Source organism: Melopsittacus undulatus, chromosome 6 (genome assembly GCF_012275295.1).
Source record: "Melopsittacus undulatus isolate bMelUnd1 chromosome 6, bMelUnd1.mat.Z, whole genome shotgun sequence".
Classification (NCBI taxonomy): domain Eukaryota; kingdom Metazoa; phylum Chordata; class Aves; order Psittaciformes; family Psittaculidae; genus Melopsittacus; species Melopsittacus undulatus.
Genome location: NC_047532.1, coordinates 16218543 through 16241939, shown reverse-complemented (window position 1 = coordinate 16241939; position 23397 = coordinate 16218543). Strand labels below are relative to the sequence as shown.

General features: G+C 35.4%; 1 protein-coding gene across 1 annotated transcript in view; it reads right to left on the bottom strand.

Moving 5' to 3' along the window:
* AGBL4 (AGBL carboxypeptidase 4) overlaps positions 1-23397 on the bottom strand; it is a 952894-nt gene that overhangs the window by 910203 nt on the left and 19294 nt on the right. The window lies entirely within an intron of this gene.

Here is a 23397-nt window from a genome sequence, read left to right as displayed (position 1 = left end):
TGCACATGAAAATTAACACCATTTGGAAGAAAATAGCCTGCACCTGTCACAGATTAGCAACAAAAGGTCAAATGCCTCCTTTTACACCTAGAGCACTTGCATATTGTATGCTTTGCTTATAGGAGCCTAATTCTAGTTTCTTAATTCAGAAAAGTGAGCACCATGGTGAACTGAGGAGAAAAAAGAATTAAGTCTTGGCTAAAAGCTATCAATAAATCTATTGATCAAGATACATATGAATGGAAGTAGCTGAGGCAATCTCTGTCTCAAAAAAAGGTAGTTTTTCAAAGGAAAATTACACAAAGTGCTCTTCTGTTTTTGTCAATATGCTGCCAGGTTTTGAAATGCTATTTTTCATCCTCACAATAAAAATCTTGACAAGAAGGCAATAGAAAATCACTAATACACTTGCAGCTGCATTTCAATCTATACAAATTCTTTAAACAAAAACAACCACGGAACAGATTGGAATATACATCATTTTCACCAGTTGAGGCTGGGATCATGTCTAAGATAGCCAAACAGTACTAATCTATATTTTCATGCAACTCTGTATTTCACAAAATAAGACTAAATGCAGAATATGGAATACCCTCTATGGAATTCATCCTTAAAGATCATAAACCACACTGAGATGATAATGCAAAGAAATTCTATTGATACATTTTAAACGGAATGGGAACTACAGGGACTGAGATCTGTAAAAACTTCTCTTGAGTGAAAGATTAAATATCTTCTGAAAGGAGTGCATCGAAGAACATCAGTTGTAAATTCCCACTGGCTTTATGGTCTTTGTGAAAAGAGTTCAATGAGAAGTCCTAAACAACTTCTAAATAGCATTTGATTTTTAAATAAGAAAAAGACCCTAATGAAATAGTGATTATCTCTGACAACCTGTGACTGGCTTTGCATCTTCTTCTGTGCTCCTGCCAAAGCATATGTCAAAGCAAAATTCTCAAAATTACAAAGCGCATGATTTGATTAAAAAGACAGTATCATAAAAACCACATACACAACACCCTGTAAATTAAGGTCTACTTCAAACTATTAAAATTGCATACATTAATATCTGCAATAAAAGAAATATCTACTCTGCTACAGTTAAATCAGTGTTTAGGATAAAAAAGCTCAGTACTATTCAACAATGTAGTATTCTTTTAAGAACCTGATATTTCATTTAAAACAACAACAAGTCATGACTCAGCTTTCAGTCAAAATCCGAATCACCTTTGAAATATGTTTGACTATCAAATAGGTAAAGCATTTCAAAAGTACGTTTCAAAAGCTGGATGCTTCACCTTTATTTGTAGTCTTTTTCTATACTCCCTCCTCAATTAAGCAAGTTGAAATAGTTGACTTTCCATCCTGGTTTAAATTTTTATCAATAGTGACATCCAAAGGACAGTAAATCAGTAGCTTTCATGAAAAAGATAGTACAGAAACAATGACTACCCTAGCTCCTTCCAGCAACTGGTAAGAGGCCAGCTCCCGTCACTGGGAAGGGCAACTGAGCTGTATGTATTACTGCATAACTTACAGAGGCTGAGAGACTCTGATTGAGCTTTTGTTGCAATTAGACAATGTGACAAAATCTAATTGTGACTGACAGCACATGAAAATTGTAGTTTTTACATTTTTCTTGTTTATCTACGAATACAGCATTAAAATTAATTGTATTGATCTTTTGGGAATGTAAGAGTTCTGGGTTACCACCCAGTGATTCAGCAATAATATGGAGAAGAGTAGTGAATCCAAAACTTACAAACATTCTCATCCTTTCTAACTATACTACTGGAGTAACTATATTGATTTTAAGGGTGTTGCCCCCAGTTCATAACAATGGAGCACAATCTGATTTTTGACACCTTTTTCAGCATCACAGTCTGAGTTCCACTCTTTCCAGTATTTTTCCTGACAAGCAATGTAAGTAAAGTGTACTAGACCCATCTCTTGAGGGCATTCTTCCCTTGATTGGGGATCACAGTTACTCTTTCTCAGAGATCCCAAACCAGTGCAATGAATAAATTTGGAATTCCTTTGTATTGAGTTAAATTGCAGAAATAATAATGAACAGCGTGGCCTAGACTGAAGAACACACAGAAGTTTTATAAATTAAAACTTTTGTCTCTAATAGAGTAGGTGGCAGAATTTATCACCCACAGCAGCTAAACTGAATCATTACCTTAACAGAAAGCTGTTGGACTATCCGCTGAAAAAAGTGAAGAAAGTACAAGGCCATTGGAACTAGATGATCTTAAGGTCCTTTCCAACCCTAACTATTCTATGATTCTATGATTCTTAAGTGAGCTACAGATTTGTCTTCCACACAGAAAATTAAGGGACTTGGTAACCTTTAAGAAGGAAGGACTGGTTGAAAAAGTAAAGAGGCACAAACTAGCTTAAATTTCTCAGTTGAATATAAAAGACAAGAACATTGGAGGGAAAAATCCTGTGATTTATTTTATTAAAAATAGCTACAAAAGGATTCTCATATTTTAGTAGTCTGGACAGTGACACCCATGGACAGTTTTAAGATTTCTTCCTTTCAGAAAAAAATACTTTTCTTGGTCACTGTTGTTAACGTGATATCTGAGCAAGGGGCAAATGGGAATACAGGGATTAAAATTTATTCAGCAGTATTTTTAAGGCTCCTCCTGCAATGAGGATACTATTATAGATTTCACAACATAAGCAATTTTAAATTTATATCATGTGTTAATCCCAAAGGCTACCTACTTACATCACTTGCAACTTTCCTCTAAAGATAACCCTTATGAGTAAATATCATTTAGAAAGACAACACAAGCAACTCGAACTGAAATACTTTCTGTGGTTTTATGTTCATTAAAAGGAGCAGTATTAATGGTGAGCCAAGTTTAGAGCACAATGGAAAACAGCAGCAAGCAATCCTAAAGGTTTAGTGACCATCATTGCTCAAAAAACACCATGAGCAAACCAGCAAAATAAACAAGCAGCAGATATCCCAATATACTACAAATACCATTGTGCAAAAAGCAGGCTTACCGATGTATAAAGAAATTATATAATAAAATCATAATGGAGGAATTCAATAGTTTTCATCAGAAGAGATTGGTATTTAAGCACTTGCAGCTTTATTTCAAAACCGCCCTTATCAATAAATACTGATGCTTTCAGTTAAAGGACCTAAAAACTGGAGCTGTAAAAAACAAAATGTCAGTGTTTTCTGTTTATGGAAATTGTAAAGGATGGATAAAATGGAGTCAGTCTCTTGACTCCTCCTGCGTCTGTGAGATTCTTACGAACTACAAAAATATCAGCTGAGCCCAAGACTGCAGGACAAATTCTCCAAAAAACAATCACAAAATCATGTCAATACATGAAAGAAAGTGGCAGCAGTAAAGTAGCAATGCATCCACTTAGATTGTAGGAGTTGTCAAGAATGCTTAAAAATCAAAGGCCCAGGACCTAAGATGGCCATTGCACACCCTCTACACCAAAACCACCAAATCCCCAGAAAAAAACAGCAGACTACTGATTTCTCTGCTCCCTCTTCAATTCCCCAAAGGCCTCCCATGACAGATGGGCAGTTATTTATCCATGGCAATGAACCTTTGTTAAAGGAAAATCAGAATCCAAAATGGTTTTGCATTAGTGTCATGAAACTCAGCTTTCTTTAACAAACTATATGCTATCAAAATGGGTATCTCACGACTGTGTATGTATCACATTTTTCAAAGCAAAGCTCTTAAAGGAAAAGCATTTGGGCAAATTTCTGTCTGGAAGTCACTTAGCATATAATGGGTGCTATCCTAAATAAATAATTAATCAGTTAATAAATAAATTATAACAACGTCTGCAGCCTTAGCCATGGAAGCAACCACCAAGGCACTCAGGGAATATGAACTACAGTACCACAGTGGGATGTACCATTATTGGTGTGCAGCAGGGAGAAGCACATCCCTAAATAAGTACTGTGTCAGGGCCTGATGCTCAATGTACAGCACTGAAAACTATTGCTACCTATAGCCTCTAACATAAGACATTCTCATATTTGCCTGTTGCGTAGACATCATAAGTGTGCAAGCAACACATTGTAAATGGTTAAATATATTAAAAGATGCATATTCTTTATTAAGGACATTACGGTAGCCCTTCTTATGTAATGCTTCCTACTCAATATAGTCAACATTTTGCAAAGACCCTAAGAATTCTTGTAATGCAAAAGGCTAAACAGCTATTTCATCCTACAAGTGAGGATATTGCAGTTGATTTATTACTGTACAGTAATGCTGTAATTCTGCATTTGGCCTAGTTTGGTGTCTCATACACAGAATCACCATTTTTCCAGGGGAGTCCTTCCACCGCATAACTACAAACTGCCAGTTGAGGAAAATAAATTGATCTCAATCAGTCTGGAGGCCTATAGCTGAAGTATATTCTCAAGGACCTCTCCAAAGTCATCAGAGCTGTAAACAAATTTGCTTTTTTTTTATTAAAGAGTAATAATGGAAAGGTTCCAGGTATTGTCTTATAAAAGCATCTTGCTTTTTGAGATGGATCCTGAATAAGAACCTTCTTTAACTAATAAATTACTGACTTTAGAGCTAAAACTTTGCTTATGTACCTTATACGAGAATTTCCCTGAATGATGGTACTGTAAAGATAGACTTTCAGTACACAAACTGGATCTGAATAATATCTGTCCTATGTACAGCCTTTGCACAAGAAACAGTCTTAGTTTATTATGAAACTGAATTTGGTTATATATGCCATTATCAATCTAGTCACAAAAACAGGTTTGGGGCTAGAAATGTTATTCTCATTCAATATATTAATCCCATTATTTCATTGCCTCGAAGTGAAATCTTATAATATAATCTCCATGATAAAATTCACAGATAGACTTTCATGCAGCCTGGGTACATTTTTAGCCATTTCATCACATTAGACTTATACACAACTTCACTGTTCACCTACTCTTCTGCTGCAGTCCCTAGTTTGATGTGCTTTTGTAGAGCAATGTGATTTCCATGCTTTTCTCTTTATTACACAGCAGTTTGATCCTTCTGTAGGTAATGAAATTCCTTCCTGTATTTTCACTTTTATAGCTCTGTGACTCCTGTGCCTTGTTATTTTCCCTTCTTTCAGTCACCTGACTGTTCTGGAAGTCCTCCTTGACTTCCAGTCCTACCAACAATTATGAAACAGCAATGCTGTTTACATCCTAGCTTTACTCCACCATACTATATATAATTCTGTAATACTGAGGAACAACATCACATTGGTTTGTTTTTATAGTAGTAATAGAATTTAAAGCAGGCCTCTTAACTGTACCCACATGAATGCAACAGAAAACTACTTACCCTCATTTATACTTGTTTAGCTAAAGCTTAAATTAGACCTTAAAAATCTAGTTGGTGTTATTTTTTCAATCAGAAGTGATAATTTAAATATTGACATTTTAGATAGCACCAACATGTTTTTGTCTTCTGCTATGGTTAGAATATTTTATTATATCTAAATGTCTGTTTTAATTTTGTTGGGTCTTTTGTTTTTTTTTTTATTTTGACAAATCCAGAAGCGTTTCCTTTTATTTCAAAGTATTTCTATGTTTGTAGTAAATTAAACATTAATCTTTCTCCGCAAATGTCAAGTGATATTTAAATTTTTTTTCTGGCAGATAAATGATTATTAATATTAATGCAATAAAATCACAGCTCTTTGTCCTTTCTTTGATATTTAAGAAAAAATTAAGAATGTCAAAACAGCTCTGCAAAAAGAGAATTCATTGGTTTACCATCCACTCTTCATTAGCCTGAGAGGTAAAAAATTACTGATCTTGTGAGACAATGTGTTTATAGAATCAGAAAGGGTTGAAAATGAATTACTCTATCAGTGGTAGAATGTGTATCACTTCAGTGTGAAAATGCCTTGTTAAAGTTCATTTTAATTTAAAGCCCCCTTTTGTCATTCAAAAAGCTTTAGCACAATGAAAGAGTCTTTGTCACTTTCATAATTAGCCCCTCTTGCACTAAATGAGAATAAAATCTGATCAGAAGTCCATACAGGAAAGGTCATAAATCAAACAGAAAAGCTCCACAAACAGTCCTGTAAGATGTCCAAAGGCACACACAGCTTGGAATTAAAGCACTCTAGTCAGGATCCACTCCCAGAAACACATCACAAAAAGCCCCAATAATATCTGTTTGACAGGCTAAATTTATCTCCATATTCTGTAGTCCTATAAACACATTTTGCTGTTTAGATACAAAGGCAATTTCAGCACCAAGGACAATTCAGGAAAGCAAACAGCTGTTAAAGTGCTGCTATTACCGTTTGCCAACCAAAGTCAAATTAATTTAACTTAATGCTCTCACTTCAAACTGTGGCAGGAGAAAAGGAAAAGAAAAGAAAAAGGAAAAAAAGGGGGGGGGGGGGGGAAAGCCATATATGATAATTTTCATAAAGCACAAACAAAAACTGTGTTAACAGATAAAACTCCTTAGGAAACCAAGCTTAATTTTATAGGCAGGAGTGTGCAGCCCACCTCAAATGTAAACTGGATTTTACTCGACTTATTTTCATTTTCAGGTGAAAGTAAAAAGACATTTTGAAAGATGTAATAAAATCCTCAGCCTTGGACAGTTATGGAAAGAGAGACAGCACATCACTCTCTATTCAGGGATCATCTGACTACCAACAGGAATCCAAGCCATCAATATATTATTTTACTCCTCATGTTAACACAGAGTGAGGATTTCATCTACAAAAGATGCCTAAAACATGAGGAGAGTGAAGGACAAGGAGAGAGCAAGGTAGGAATTTGAGGGGAAGACTTTTATGACAAGGCAGTCTGCAATGAAAATACATATTCTAGAACATGTACATTTTACAATTGAATATATTATTTTAAAATTAAAAGCTAATTTTAAATATTAATCATTTGAGAGCTATTTTTCAAATAGCTACATCTATACAAACAGCAATTTTCATGAAAGCACACATTTATCCATAAAGTATACATATATGTGTAGACATCTGGATATACTTCCACATTCAAACACACTGCAATGTACTTTTAAAATGTGCAACTTTCCTTTCTGAGCGTTTGTTTTCTATCAATATTCTCACTGCAGAACCAAGCTATTAAAGTCACATCTCCAGCCATGTAAACATCAAACTACTTTCAAAGTAATGGCTTGGCTGGAGTGGTTGGTGACATGTCTGTCATATTTTCTCAGAATTTCAGGGTACATTAATTACACAATGATCACAAGTAATTTGATTCCACATATTTAGGAGACATGAAAATTGGTCTGCTAAGCAACAGACTGAAAAACATTACTGTGACAAAAAGAGAGAAAAGCATTTTCTCCATCCTTATACAGTCTTACACTTCATTAACAGTAAACTTCTCAAGTTGGTTAAAATGTAGGGAGAAAGCAAGTGATTGTCCTCTTGGATATGGCCATCTGTGCTTGAGTCACAAAAGAAATGTAATTTGCCCTGCCTGTAAGACATACAGGTGTCTAAAAAGTGTGAACTGCAAACTACTGTATAAGCAAACCAAGCCTGGGAACTCTGAGGAGAGCATGCAGGTGATTAAAGAAAGGAAATAGATTTAAGATGGATGGGATGAGAATCTGAGAGATATTATTAAAATTGTACTGCCTACCTCTTTTCCTTGTGAGAATTCCAAAAAGCCAATAAGGCTTTAAAACAAAGACGAGGGGGGTTGCTGTATAAGAAACTAGATTAATTGGCTTTTAAATAAAGAAAACTCAAAATTACTAAGTTAGAAGGAATAAAAATCAAAACAGATCTCTTTGCCCACTGTGTCTCTGTGAACAGACCTCTTCCTACAACTGCCTTTAGTTTTCTACTCAGTGAAATTGCCAGAATTGCAACAAATTCTAGACAATCCTCCCCTGGATTTCAAAGAAAATACTGTCACCTCCACGGCCAACCCTGTCTCTGTTTCTTGTATTTCTCAAGTTTTGCAGTCTCCAGTTGTCCCAGCTTCCCTGCCTGCTGCACCCTCACCCTCATGTACCCATGTCACCCTGTGCTCTGAAAGCATCTCACTTTGGAGCAGGCTCAGAAGCTCCCAATGGAGGGCAAAATCTCCCTTCAGATCATTTCACTTTGCTTTGTCATTTCTCTTCTGACAGAGCAAAAGTGAGACAAATAACATCTCTTTCAGTGGGGTTAAACAGAAAACTTCATCAAATCAACACGTTAAAAGACACTTCCAAAGTTCCTCTCTGATTCTCACATACTGTGTTTCCTTGTGGGGACAATTCAAGTGTTATACAGTCAATCAAATAACTCATAATAAGAGGTAGACCCTTCTCAGCATGCCCTTAGTATTCACCTCCTTCACACCTCCTCATCAAACAGAGAGGATAGCAAAGGAAAGCCTTTGTAACCAAGGAGTTCAGATCTTCCCTTTTCCCCATGCCAACAAAATTTCATACCTTCTCTTTTACTTATGCTGTTACTTTTCACCTTTATCTTCAACACACAAAACACAAAGAAAACAATGATTTTGAAAGCCCTATGAAATATGACTATTGTTTTAAGTCTCATTTCTTCTTAATCAAATTCTTAACCAAATGCTGCTGCTACAGTGGAAAAAATAACCAGCACCTCTGCCAATAAGCAATACAGCCAATGTCATCCAACTGTCAAACTGGGAATTATTACAACATCTTGAAGAAACAGTCCTATAAAGATTGCAACTCTATAAAATTGCAGCTATATTAGCAGGCAATTAATATGAGCCAGAGAACCCAGAGGGATGTGGAAGGGTATAAGCCATGGAGACAGGACTACATCTACGAAACAGGGGCAAGCAAGCTCTTTCTATCTAGGCTAATTAGAAAGCCAGAACTTCTGCAAGCGTGGCCTCACAATTCACAGGTATGGTCTCAGCTTCTTGTTCTGACTCTCCATCACACTGCAGGTCTGATTGCTATCCATCTGTTAAGAAAGACAGGTAGCACTTGGCCTTACAGATCTCAGCTTGTGCCTCATGAGGAGGCACATAATCTCAACCCTGCTGCACGTCTTCAGCTGAGATGCATTGATCTTTGTAATGTTTATTCTCCATTAAAAAAGAAATCTTCAGACAAGAGCAGACCAATTATTCTCATATTACTCATGTCTATATATAGGCTGAAGTGCAGGGCATAGCCAGAGGCATATGTGAGTCAATAAGCTATTTGCAAAACCTTGGATGGTGAGCTAAGTGGGAGGTTTAGGTTATGTAAAGGGATGGTCTGCAGAGAAGCTCCTGTATTAATAGACAAAGTCAATCGCATCACATCCTGACTTTTTCTGCTTTTCTAGTAATTCTTTTATACCCAGAAGTTTCTAGCCTATTGAGATGCCCAGTTAAGCTTGACTCAAGATTACAATTAAGTGGATTAAAATGAAATTTTCTTTTATTTGATTATATCTATTTTGTATCTAATTTACTATCATGGGTCTGGTTTTGGTAGGACCATATTTCTCCAAAAAGAGCAAAACCAAAATATTAAAAGATAAAAATGTAGATTTTCAAACCAGACAAAGTCATCTTACAAGTTATTTCACAAACCCAGAAAACAAACTAGTATTTTTTAAGCAATTAGTACTTAAATCATGATAGAGTGATTGTTAAGCTGTATTATTGTTTCTCATGGACATGATTGACCTTGGACAAAATTGACCTTGGTCAATTTTATAGTTCAAATGTTGCTTTTGAGACTTCAAAAGCAGTAATGTACACATACATTTAGCAGTGCTATTCCTGTCCAAATTAGTCTTACTGGATTTCTAAAGCAAGGTTCCACTTTACCTCTGCTTATTTAAGAATACGAAGAGGTATCAAACCCTTTCAATTAAAAATAACAAGCCCCACTACTTTTGTTATATACTGTATTGTACTTCTAATAGTACACCCCGTCAGTGAATCCAGAGCAAGGTCATTTTATACCAAAGTCTCATCTTAAAAACAATTATTTGTTCTCATATAAGAAGCTGCTGTGGTATTAATATAAGCCCTTAAGCACAAAATGCATATTAACTATGGGATAAAAGGGTTAATTAAAATTATTTTTTTAAATACATCCAAGGTTATTTTCAGTTTTGAGTTGGAATCTGTATGTGTGCACTTTAAAACATATTCATTATGACATACAAAAATCTTTTTCTCTCTTAAAAGCATTAGAAAGATTTATTACTTTATAAAACATTGTGCAAGCAGTTGCATAACAAAACAATTATCAACTTAAGAAGAACTGTTAATGATTTCTAATTTTACCAATATTTAGCTCTTAAATTTTTATAATATGTACTTCTTTTATTTATCTACTTCAAAAATATGTGGATATTTAATGTCTTAGATTGATTTTTAAATGTTACTATAATAGTCCAAAACTTTCAAATGAAAGATAACTTCATATAAGTCACTAGATTTAACCAAATTTCAAAAGCCGGTCTTCAAAACCAGGGACTTATAAAACCTTTGCCTTCATTTTCATGTTTTTACCATACTGACATGAACACATGAACTCTGTGACTGAAAGATGACTTTCTGTCATACTGCTGATCTTCAAGGAAGTCAATAACAGAAGGACGTTTTGCCCTTGAACATCCCAGATTGACAAGAAAAATGGCAGTCCCAACACCTATTCTAAAGGTGGAAATAGTTTACTAGCTAGGAATTGCAAATAAAGAGACTTCTAATTCTAAGCAGGTGGGCAGCTTCCTGTAATTCACTAGGATGGTAGAAGTATTGTAAATATCAGTTTATAAACAAAAATATTTCTTTCACAAATAAGAATATAATAAGGGACATCAGGGAACCTGAAGGATTATCTAAAATCACACACTAAAATAACACTGGGTTGCATTAATCAGCCCATACTTAATTTTTTCCTTATTTTCTAGTTCATACTCTTTGGAATTTTGTTTTGCTAAAATATACTAGCTTATATTCCCTATCACTATAAAGCAAAGTAGATAACAAAGACTAAATCACTGTTATAAAATAGTAACTTTCTTTTTTCATCTCTCCTTTCTCATATGAATCAACAATCTAACAGTTATTATTATTAGTTAACAAAGCTTACTACAGTATTGTCAAAGCACACAATATTCCTTATCTCCTCATCTGGGTTAAATCAGCCATAACTGAATAGGTTGAAAAGGATAATGCTTGTTCTGCCTCCTCCTTTCTTTACTCCACTGGTTCATTCTTCATTAGCCTGAGTCAGTGGAGATAACCTAACATAATTTTTCCAACAGGATTTAAGTTTTCCTGTACTGCTGAAATAGTATCACTTATTGTTATATCTGCAAGAATATCTATTATTCCTAATTATCTGTTGAAGCATGGCAGACTCTAAAATACCATCCCAACAAATGAAAGTCTGCCTTATCCACTGTGATTTAGGATGACACATACTTTATTCAGTTTTAAAGAGTAATCAAAGGTGTGGGTTTAAATCCAATTAGTGTACTTCAAAGAAGATAATGTCAAAATGCTTCAAATGGTGATTCTACTGCATAACACTGAAGATCTTAACTTCTGTGAGCCTCAGATTTCTGAACTATGAAATGAAAACAAAAGCACCTTGTAAAGCACAAGGTGATCTGCAGTAAGAGATTATAAGCATAAGCTATTATTAACTAGGCTAACATTCTAAAGAGAAAATAAAATTAGGGGTCTCGGAAGTCACGTATGCATACCATAAGAAGTATTTAGTTGTCATAATGATTGTTACACTATAGACATACTGGACAGACACTTCCAATTGAACTTGATTGTAATCATTCAGAATGTTCTTATTTTCATGCTATCTAATCCGTTATCTGTCTTCCAGCATTCAGTCTTACTGACCTCTAGCTCACTGAAAACCAGAACATTTTCCCAAATGCCACATAATTATTAATTCATAGGAAGTTTCACAAGCTTATGATCTGACCCACAGCCAACAGAAATTGTCGTTTTGCAAAGATTTTTCCATTGATTTTGGCCCTGGACCATGCACTGAAGATTTGGCATCTGGAATAGATCTCCTCGCTTGAGAAAAGATTTAAAGCGCACAGCTGAAGTTTTTGGTAAGAAGTGTTTCCTGTCCAAAAGTACATGCAAACTGATTAAGGACAAGTAATCACTAAACATTAACAGTTCCAGATCTGAGTTCCTTGAAATAAATAAGGAAAATAATTAAAACAAAACAGACATAATTTGGAAAGACTGCTATAAGAAAATCTTTCAAGTTAAAAAAAGAATAAGGATTTTTGCAGAGAAAAATCACGTGATAATGGGAAAACATGACTGAAATAAAAGGGACAAAAATGTTTACTGATGAAATTGCAAATGCAAATTTGAGGGAAGGAAATAAATGAATCACTACATCCAAAAGGATAAAGAAGAGCACACAGATGGGAATAACGAAAAACAAAACAAATGCTAATGGAAGGCCAATAACATAGAGCCCTAGAGATAACAGGGTTTAATTTGGTATAGCATTCAATGTACAGGCTCAAGAAGTGGGGCTCAACATTCTCTCAACATACAAAAGAAGATACTTCAGTAATAACATTTACCAAAATGCAGAAAGGGAATAGAAATAACAGGCAGGATAACATTGCGACAATCAAGTTAAGAGGATGACAAGTGTTTGGGATAAGTGAGAATGGCTCGATCCTGAAGCTACTGAAACAGAAGAGCCACAGGAAATACATGCTATAATAACCAAGAGTCAGGCTTCAGCTTGCTATCATATTTTATTTTTCAGAAGAAAGCATACATTAATATTGTTGTTCCTTTCCCTGTTTGGTAAGGAGTACATCTACAATGCATTTCAGAGGAGTAAGTGCAGCATTATATGTCACCTGATCCAGACACAAATTAGCCGGCTCTGGTATTCTGACAGCAGTGTATCGGTAATGGCACAAACCTCAGGAGTGAACTAACCATCTCAGCATCTATCCAGTCTCAAGACATTTGGGGCTGTGCTGACATTGCTATACAGCCTAATTTGACTGTGCCTACACAAATGGCAGCCAGCTCACTGCAGGTGTGTGTCCACTTATATGATCACTAGAGCACTGAAGATATTTCATTACACAATTCACATAATATGAAAGATGAATGTAAAGGTTATATTAATGAAACAACACAAGCAAATAAAAACTGCAGATAAGAAAGATAAAAAGGAACACAAATGTCAAAATAATTATTATTCAATCATTTCAAAACCCACCACCAAACATCATTTTTTAAGCTGACCACCAAAATGCTGGAAGGAAAAAAGTATCTAGATGTATTATTCCTTAGCTCTATATATTTTTATACTGCATTCACAAAAAAGGCTTACAAGTATTTCACATCACATATTTGCCATACACTTACAATCTTAGCAAAGGTTACTAAAAGGGAGCTGTTCAGAATATAGTACAGTAACAACCATACACATTCAAAAACATTTTTAAAATCAGAATAAATTATACTTCTTAGGAACAAAAAGCTATCTCACAGTTTCAGATGAGAGGAAAATAGATGTGATTCTACCAGAAATTTTTAGAATATAATAATAACCCTTAATATATTGTGGTAATTTACCTTCACATAATGTTACTGCAGTAGATCCTGAAATTCCAGTAGCTGTCTAAAGAACACACAGTGATAATATATGGTTTGTTCCCAGTTTGTTTTCAGCAATACAAACACTAAATCAAAATTAGCATGCTAAAAGCTGAACCAAGAAGGCAATTAGGTTACTAAACAGAATCAATAAATGCAAAATGAAGCTCTGCATGTATCCAAAATAACGTGTTTCCCACCTAATAACTTATACCCAAATTCCTGTTAGGCTGAGCAAAATATTCTACAATATTTTCTCCTAAAATCAGATAGTGTCAATCAGAGAACAAAAATAGATTTAGTTTATGCAGAACAACCCCTTCTGAAGTATGTTTTCCAACCAATATTCTTTCAAAAGTACAGACCATTATGCATTTCAGAGTGTTTTGTCTCTTCCTGCATTACAGTGGCAGCTCAAACAAGCAAAGAGCTTCATTTGGCTTGTTAACTTTGGCACAGCAGGCAGTTGAGAATTTTAAAACAATTTAGAGAACAAGAAGAACAGAATCTATCTGAAGTGTATGTAATTTGGGGGGGGGAGGGGGAGGAAGAGGAGTGGTATCACTTCTAAGTGATTTTGAAGGGATCTATGGAGATTGTCAAGTCCACCCATCCTGCTTGAAACAGGGTCAGCAAGAAAAGGTTGCTCCGTACTGTGCCTACTCAGGCTTTGAATACCTCCATGGATGGTTCCGCTCCTCTCTGGGCAGCCTGCTCCACTATCTTCAACTCATTTAAACTAAAATAAAAATATGATAAATCAAAGGTATTTTTTTCTCTACAGATGTGAAGCAAGGAAAAGAAATATTGTTCTCCCAGTTAGTGCGGCCTAAGCTATGTCCTGAGGAAATGAGTAGCCCCACATGTTGCAACTCAACACAGTAACACAGAAACAGCAGCAGCATACTTCTGTGCACACAGCAACATCCCTCTGAGTGCAGGACATAGTACAAATGTCTCAAACATATTTTCTATGCTTCAGCTCCTTTCCTTCTATTCCCTCATTCTTCACTATTTGATACAATCTATAAGAATTGAGATTTCACCATTCAGTTCATATGAAACAGATGCAAAGCACTCTTAACATTTCTCAGCCATTCTGTGCTCATTTCACACAGCTGAGATTCACTACAAAAGGTGCTAGGCAGTCAAGAACCATGTCTTTTGTGCTACTGTCTTCTGCAAAACAGGGATACTATTACAGGTTATTGAACTAACTGAACAAAATACCACTATTTAGTCTAGCAGAATATTTCAGCCTTCTCCCAGATGAAAATAAAGCCTTTCCAATACCCCTTAGCTCCAAAATATTTACTGTTCTGTTGTCACTTTATTTTTAATGCTGAATACAGCCATTCTGATAATCTACATGGCACCTTCTGCATAAGCAGAGTAAAGAAGACTTCTCAATTTTTTCTAGTTCTGAATGGCTCTGATTTATAAGAAATTAAAGATATAAACAGGACAGTGAAGGCAGAGGGGACACCTGCAAGGAGAAGCATCCATAATAAAACAAACAATACCAATATTTTTTCCACTGTCAGTGCTCTGCACTGTATTTTCCCTGGGATTCTCTGAGAACCCAGCAAGATGAAATTGCATAAGGGTGGTTGGAAGCTCTTCTTAAGGCTCAAAATGGTAAAGTTAACGTCTGCGCTGCACCCATCAGAAGAGAACAACCTGGACCTACCCATCACTGAAAACTAACACAATTCTCTATTTTAAGAAGCAATTATTCAAAGCAATTATTTCCATAGTCAGTAACTGAAGGTCACCTGTTACTCCATAGAGTAACCATAGATTTATTCAAATGCAGAGATCTTATATGAGAAGAATTTTTCTATTTCCTCATCAGTGACTTCCAATGCTGTTAGTAAAGATTTTAGGTAAAGAAGAACCTCAGCTGGATTTTTTCATTTCGTACTTTCAACTGTCTCAGTATTCCATTGTGCCACCATATATACATACCTCCATACATTCATGAGTGATTAACTGATGTCACATTCATGTTCATATTAACATGTGCAGTTTGAAATAAACACAGCTGCATTTATGTCCATGATTTTATATTCAAATATATCTGATTATGCTGAAATAAACACAGCTGCATTTATTTCAGTGATTGTACATTCAGATAAGGATATTTGTTCAGTGTAATGTAATGTTCCTTCACACTGGCAGGGACATTGCTATTCTTTCTTGTATTTCCCTCTATCATTTTTCCAGATGGAAAATTCTGAACAGAGCCAGGAAAATGGAAACTGGAAAATTTATCTCAGAACCTGGTATATATGAAAATCCTGCTGCTTACTCTCAAAAATGATGTAAACATCTTTGTATAAAGTACAAAGTTGAATTTCTTTCATTCTTTCACTGTCAAAGAGCAAGCTTACAAAAATCCTACCAAAAATTGAAAGACTGATGGAAATGTCAGTACCAGGAATGTATAATGTGAAATCTTAAGACTGGATCTGTACCAGGTGTGTTTCCAGACAACCGCTGTTGGTGTCAGCACACCATCTTCAACCACTATCTTCCTAAGAATATTAGTTTGAATGGAAACAATAACTGTAAGATTTTCTTTCCTATTATCTGATCAAATTATAGTTTTGCATGATGTTAATTTTGTCTTGTAACTATAACCTGTAATCTATTTTTTAGAAAATAATAGAAGATTATCATATGTATGAAAAGTGATTAACCATTTAACCAGACGTATGTATCAGGTGAGATCAAGGTCTGTAACTGAGTAACTGTCAGAAATGGATTCCCAGAGAAGAGCATGAGCACAAAGTGATTGTTTGAAGATTTCTGCCCAGAATAATTCCCCAGTTTACACTGTACAGTTCATGAACCATCTGAGCCAGAGATGGTGGCACCAAAAGATGATTTGTCTTCCCCCGTCTTGTCATCTGTACTTTACTTGAAAGCATGGCACATAAACTTTCAGTATCCACAACATCCTGCAGGAAGAAGCTCCACCGTTTAACTAAACAATATGTGAGGAACTATTCTCTGTTTGCTTTCCACATGCTAACTTAGTTTCTTTTGATGGCCCTTAGTTTTTGTACAAAGAGAACAGACAGGGTACAACTGTTTCATATTCACTGACATTTTGACTAGGAATCATGATTTTATAGACCTCTAACATATTCCTCTTCAGTTATGCCTATTCCAGACCAAGGTTTACTGCTCTATTTGGTTGTTTCTCATAGAGAGGCTGTTGAAAATCTGCTCTGAATTTACAATTATCTGATCTCAGACATTTCAGCTTCCATTTCCAGTTGCTTATTCCCATCCCACTCAGGTCAGTTAAACAGCAGAAACAGAGGCAGGAGGGAAAGATGAGGTCTTGAAGAAGGTAGCATGATAATCAGAAGATAAACTGACTGTGAAAATTATAATCAGCACACCAACTACAATTAACATACCAATTCTTTACTGATGCTATTATACTAATTCTTCTCACATTGCCATTAGCTCCATAAGTCATTAAAAATCTATTTTCCACAAGTTAAGACACCCAACTAATGCAATGTTTGTTAGCTGGTATCACATCAATGCTAAGTCTCTACCCCCTTGTAAAAATGTCCTCCATAGTATATTCTGTTTAGATATTTAAGAGGTTAATATTTAGTTCCATTTGCAATGCTGACCTAGCAAGAAAGAAATTAATTTGGCATTACAGCAGTAACATCAATTTCCCATGTAACTTTAGTAATGCATTTACTGGAAAGAGATTAATATCAATTCCATAAATCATTCACATGCTTTTTCCGGAGTTTGAGACATCTGAGTAATGTCATATATGTTAACTGATATCACTTTGTGCATGCTACATCCATTAATCTATGCCTAGGGTCATCATTAAAAAAACAACAAAAAATTCTAATCAATCTTTTGTTCTTGATTTTTCTGTGTGACTTCTAACTTGCAGTAGTGCAATGGTATTGATATTCTGATAGAGTAACACTGCTCTGAACTGGCATTTCCAGAGAAGGGAAGCATTTGTTAAATTATCCCTACTGGTAGCAATAACCACTTAATATCTTCATGCGAAATACGGCATACACTGCTGTCAACAAATAAGTAAATAACTAAAGTGTTTCGTTAATCAGACACACCTCAATGCCACTGAAGTAGGCTGAAAACAGACTATTACTGATATAATATATTGACTTCCATTTATTTTGTTTCTACATTATGTATGAGCATTCTCAATAGATGTGAAAGCCAAGAGAGCCTACCTGACTTCGTGATTCTAGCTATACATGACATATTATAATGTAGGAAGTTTGGAATAACAACTATTTTTTGCTCCAAAACACAGTCTACCACTAAAACTGTTTACACTGGTAGAAAGTAGCCTTGAACAGCTTTTACACATTTTACTTCTATTAATGTGCCATTATTACATTTGCCTGTATTGCTTAATCCCTGTTATAGGATATCACAGTAGTGCCACTGAAATCAAGGTGAAGATGGGTATTTCTGTTCACCTAAACGTAAACACACACAGAAACAGCTTGTTTAACAGTTTTGGAAGCATGTTACAATCGCATATTAGATAGCCAAAATGCAACTACTTCTTAGGGTGGATCTCAGTTTTCCTTTGAACATAATGCTAACAGTGTCATCTTCTGTATCATCTGAGTTCACACTTTTAAACATTTTACAAACAAAAATGTCCCTTTCAGAAAATGTTTTACAACTCAAATTTTATAGTATTTTATTAATCACAAGTAAGATTAATCTCACCTAATTTTAGCTGTCTAAAGTTACATGTCAAGTCTTAGCAACTGGGACACAGGGACCCCCAAAGGGCAATTCATCTTATATTATCTTTGCTTTTATTCAAAAGATACTTTCCCTGGTAAAGCTCAATGGCCTATTTCACGCCTCTAAGTGGTTACAATGAGATCAGCGGAATTACAATCACTTACTGCAATTTTGAGTGTTGTGCAAAGTGTTTTATAAGTACATTATCCTATTTTTGAAATATAGAAAGATATTTAAAACCTTAAAAATGATATGAGGGTGCTTCTCAGTCACATGAGATCTCTTAATACATTGTAAATCTTCACATTTCCCAACTGATTAACAGCATTTGCAATCCATCAGCACTAATTTTTTTAATCAGGTGTCTAATACAAAATATTTTATAAACCTGCTGTAGAAGACAAACTAATGTTTGTCAACCATTTCCACTGCAAGGTGGTGGTACATCAGTCAACATCATAATATGAGGTTTACAGTAATTGAGATTGGATCTCAAATTTTACAAAACTTTAATTACAACCTTTTGAACATAAACCACAATACACAAATTACCCAATCATAACATTTTTTCATTAAAAAAATAAGAATTCATCCAAAAGATAGATTTAATGACTCTTGGCGGAGTTCCACTTTTTGGTTGAAATGAGAATAAAAGCAGACAGCAGCTTCGTTTCTAATTTCAAGAAACACAGTATTTTTTAACATTTAAACAGCATTATATTTGAATAACAAGCCAAAATATGTATTTTCAAAACCTTTTAGAAAGCCCTAGTATTTAGCAGTATGAATGCTGAGATTTCTGAACCTCTGTGAGCCAACACTGTTCCTTTAATCCCCAAAAGTAATTGTAAAACAAGCAATTGGAGCCACAAACAGCAGAAACTGTTGAGTTTGGGGTTTTTAACCATCCTCACAACACATCATAGTCACCCACCTAATTCCAGCTTCCTCCCATATTCCCCATGACACCCTACAAGGCAGGACAGAAGGTATTGTGGTTAATCCAGAAGTACTTACAAGCCAGTGTGACCAACCAATACCAGTCTGTGGTGACTGGCAAGCCAGATCATACCAAACCAAAGGAACAATATTTGAATTCCCCTTACATTTTTATTCTGTGAAACCACAGCTGGCAGTGTCAACACAAGTTTTTCATACATCAAGAGCCTGGGGAGGTAAAAGCTAAAGCCATTTTGTGCCCACCCTGAAAGCACTCTGTGATGGAGCAGTGAGGGCAACTTGTGGCTACAGCAGTCTGCACACAATGAGAAAAACATCTACAGATGCCTCTGTGGGCACAGTGCCCAAGTGTATTCTGAGCTCAGAGGAACTTTGGTCCTGTCAAAGCACTATGAGCACTGCAGTGAAGGTGCATTTCTTGCTGAGTGGAAGGCATTTCTTACAGACTTCCTGAAGGTATACTTCTGTAGTGGTTGCAGAAACACATCCTGAAGGCATGACAGCGTGAGCCATGCTTCATACCCTGCTAGAATAGGTGTTGATGGACTCTAGACAGTCAAGACAAGGTATTTGATAGGGCAAGTCATACGTGTTACCTGATGGCATCCTCTAGACTACCACAAGAACCCACTATATTTGAGGTTTCTCCTGATTTATATGAGATGAGAGTGCAGGGAACATGAACTGCTTCCACACTCAGAGAAACTAGTCAATAGGCAATGCTCCCACAGGACAGCATAAATTGCTGCTAAACTGAAACTGTTTTAATAATTTAATGCATTAATGACTAATAGGAAAAGGAATTACAACTGACCAAATGTATACATTTCAAATGTGACATCTCCTTTACATTGGTGCTATGTGTAGATAATTGTGCTTCCATTTTCCCCTGAAACTAACTCATGTTTCTTGAGAAAACTGACATTATTCAAAACATGATGTTGTGGTATGCAAAAAAATCTGACTTTCCATCAGTTTCTTTTATGCCAATGATAAATCAATATAAAAAGTTTCTTTTGGCCATGTATATTCTTAAATATCAATGAAAACAACAAGGAAGATTCCAGTTGGAACACTAACTTGACTTATGGGAAACACGAATTCAAATTCCTGGCACACTTGTGAGTTGATAATTCTCTCTCTCCTTCACTCCTCGATCTGTTATTTAAAAGATAAAGGGTTCAACCACCATTCTTCATTTTCAATAACTGCATTTAGTTTACAGCAATGATTCTTTCACTAGTATTAGATTCATTAGGATAGGTTAAGTGCAAGCTACAGACTGGTTAGGTAGCTCTTCTGAAAAGGATCTGGACACCATAATGGGTCACAAATCTTATAGAAGTCAACAGGTTTTTTGTGAAAAAGATTGGACTGTCACATAGCAGAAGTAAATAGATTGCAAGGCATGTCATGTAATAAGCTCTACATAGCACTGGCACCAGCTTATCTGAGAATGATGTTCACCTTGGACCATTGCCTGTCATGGAACAGCTGGAGAAAGGAAATAAAGAATGATAGAAAATTTGGAACATGTCACCAGTAAGGAACTACTGGAAAAAATAGCAGTTATTTAACCTGAGGAGGGAAAGACCAAGAGAAGATACGACCAGCAGCTTTCCATTAAGTCTAAGTAGAAAGGAATATTCAGCTTTCTGTGCCTATAGGACTGGACAAGAATCAATGCATTTTTGGTAAGAATATAGAAAGAAAATGTTTCTTATACTGAGCAAACTGCACTGTTAGCATGGATTGCTGCTTTCTCATTGAAACTTTCCTCACTGAAAGTCTCTGAAAAGGATACATAAATACCTGCCAGGAATGGCAAAAATAGTGTATTCTGATTCTCAAAACCAGAGTGGACTAAAAAGGAATCCCAGTGGCTGTTTCAATTCTACTTTTTATGATTTTTGAAAGCAAGGCATTTCAAAACAGCTGACTGGACACTGGTTTTCAGACTACATAAAACTTGGAATTATTACAAAATGAATGTGATTTATTTTCATAGAATCATGAATCCTAGAATGGTTTGGGTTGGAAGGGACCTTAAAGCCCAACTAGTTCCAGCCCCCTGATGTGAGCAGGGACACCTTCCACTAGTTCAGGTTGCTTAAAGCCCTGTCCAAACTGGACTTCCAGGGATGGGGCAGCCACAGCTTTTCTGTGTTTCAGTGCCTCACCACCCTCATTATAAAAAATCTCTTCCTTATGTTTTCCTCAGTCTAAATCTACCCACTTTCAGCTTAAAACCTGTGTGTGGCTTTACCCCGGCTGACAACTACCATGCAGCTGCTAGCTCACTCCCCCCTCTCCCAGTGGGATGGGGATGAGAATTGGAAAAACAAAGTAAAACTCACAGGTTGAGATAAGAACACTTTAATAATTAAAATAAAGTACAAAAGAGTACTAACAATAATAACAATAATAATAAAATGAGAAATAACAATCCTTGTAAAAAGTCTTTCTCCCATCTTTCTTATAAGTCCCCTCTATGCATTGAATAAGGTCTCCCTGAAGCTTTCTCTTCTCGAGGCTGAACAAGCCCATCTCTCTCAACCCATCTTCACATGAGAGGTACTCCAGCACTGATCATCTTTGTGGCTTCCTCTGAACTCCTCTAGCAGGTCCATGTGTTTTTTGTAGTGGGGACCCCAGAGCTGGATGCAGTACTCCAGCTGGGATCAGTTTTATAAATAACCTGTTCTTTGAAAAATAAATTCCAATAGGATATTACCCTTTTAAGCTGGTACTCAAAGAGCATCAATACACTACTGTATAAATGTTGCATACTACTGTTTGGATAATAGAAGGGGATAGATTTCAACATTAATAACAATTTCATAAAATATCCAATAATCAGTTAATTTGTTTTGACCAGTTGAGATACTCTAAGTAATTACTTGGCTGACATATAAGAAAAGATAAAGTGAATTTACATATGAGGTGTACACAATATTATTATCATTCTTGCTAGTACATTGCCATCATGAGAAAGTAAATGAAGGTATTAATTTTATTCATATTTGTACTTTGGATGTGTCTTAATATGCAAAGCAACATCGCAGTCTCATCATGCTACAATGTAAATAAACACAGGATTTCAAATAGCATCTGCCTCTACCACATGCTATTATTGTCAAAGTATATAAAGTATGAGCATTACCTTTGAACTGAATAAATGTTTTAATTTAAAAATACAATTAATTCTATTGTTCAAAAACTGGAATTGAACCATCAAGCAATAATTCACATTACTTTTCAAATAGTTTGATGGCTGATGATGATCCTTTTCATTGCAGAGCAGCTAACACAATAAAGTAAATTTCTTAGCTTGGTCAACTGATTAATTTCATAATACAAAAATTCATAAACCCATCATTATTATGAAATAGCATTCTAAGTATTTTTTAAAACCACATAACTGCTGCCTGAACCATTAGAGACATACCTTAAAAAGAAGATACTCTTCATTATTCACTGCATTATTTACACCTTTCGCATAATGTAATCAAAGGATTTAAATAACTCAATTTAATATTTATCCAGGAACTGGCACCCAGTATTCTACCCTGAGGGGTGTAACTCTTCATAAAAAGCTCATTTTACAAGTCACTGTGGCGGTTTTGGCATTACCAGCACCTTGCACATAAACCACGCTGAAACTATGGTTTATCCTGCCAAATGCCTTTTGTACATATGGTGTTTAACAGTGCTCTGCAGATCTGTAAGCCAATAGTAATAGATTTAAGATCTGGAGATACACATGTATGTAACACAAAAATTTAAACATATATATTATTACCTACATACCCCCTATACATATAAACATACATGATTAAAAAATATTATTTAAATTAATGTGATAACTTGCAAAAATAATTTCTCTTTCAATTTGCTGTAGCTTCCTAAAGTTTAATTTTCCTTCTATTGACATCACAGGCTGAACTTACATTAACCTCAGCAGTACAAAATTAGGCCACAAGAAACACAAAGAAATATGTTTACACATCTGTAAGATCTTCTAACTAGGCAAGGAT